Raw genomic sequence first — 1,076 nt, forward strand, 5'->3', positions numbered from 1 at the left:
CAACCACTTGTTTTAAACTAATATAGTTCAAATAATTGCCCTGTATTCCCTAATTTGTATTGACTACACATCTAACACAACACAGAAATTAGAGTTTTTATATCCCAGGTTAAAAGAAAACCATGGAAAAAAATGGAAATGAATCAGGTTGAACATAGAGAGTTGCACTCAATGGAAGAATTGTAGAATTACAAATTAGCAAGAGGAAAGGGGTTTTTGCAAGTCAGCATTTAGTCAGGAAAAGTTCATGATGAAGAATATTGAACTTCAAGATGTTGAAGAGTCCCATATCTGCAAAAAAAAAAAAATCTATTTACAGAAAATATAGGTCAAGTGATCAGATATTTATTAGAAATAAAAATGACTTTTATCCATCAGGAAAATGGTTTTTCTTAGAAAGGTTTAGTGATTAGAATTAGGAACAAGAGACAGTTCTGGGATGCCAAAGAGATTCTGTTTCTTCGTGTTGGTACTAGTTAAGTGGTATGTTGAATGTGTGTATTTCCTAATATTTCTAAGAAATGTTTTCTAAATTTCTAAACATTTCTAAGAAATGACTTATAACAGTGAAGACTAAAACATCCTGAATGGTTTTAAATGGAGGCTTTTGCATATTTGCTGCACAGATTAAAAAAAAAGAGAGACATAATAAGAGCACAGGTATAATGGATATATATTGTTTTGCAGAATGAAAGCTCTTTAAATCATTTTACAAAGAAGAAAAGAGAAATTTCTCTTAGTTCTGGTATTCCACAAGGATTTGACCTGGGAAAAAGAGTGATCTAAAGTTCTCATATACAACAGTCCCCTAGTTAACTCTCCTTTCGCCTACACATGCACATCCAGACACCTGCATTTAGAGCCATATCGACCATTCCTGAACACAATTATTTGTCCCACAAAGAATCACTTTTGAACAAGACTCATGCACTGACATTTCTAAAGGTTAACTGTAAGACAATTTTCATTAGCATCATAGCCAACAAGCCAAAAATGGTTTGTAAAGTTATTGCTGACCCATGAAATAATTATTTTAAAGTTGACTATTTTAACGCCTAATTCTATTTGTTTGTTTT

General features: G+C 32.0%; 1 long non-coding RNA gene across 1 annotated transcript in view; it reads right to left on the reverse strand.

Annotated features, from left to right (window-relative positions):
• Positions 1-202: 202 nt before the first annotated feature.
• LOC108530803 (uncharacterized) overlaps positions 203-1,076 on the reverse strand; it is a 12,490-nt gene continuing 11,616 nt past the window's right edge. The window contains exon 3 of the long non-coding RNA XR_001885972.1: positions 203-291. This is a non-coding gene — a long non-coding RNA (uncharacterized LOC108530803). The remainder of the gene's footprint in view (positions 292-1,076) is intronic.

The sequence above is a fragment of the Rhinopithecus bieti genome, unplaced genomic scaffold, assembly GCF_001698545.2.
Source record: "Rhinopithecus bieti isolate Rb0 unplaced genomic scaffold, ASM169854v2 scaffold_6782, whole genome shotgun sequence".
Lineage (NCBI taxonomy): Eukaryota > Metazoa > Chordata > Mammalia > Primates > Cercopithecidae > Rhinopithecus > Rhinopithecus bieti.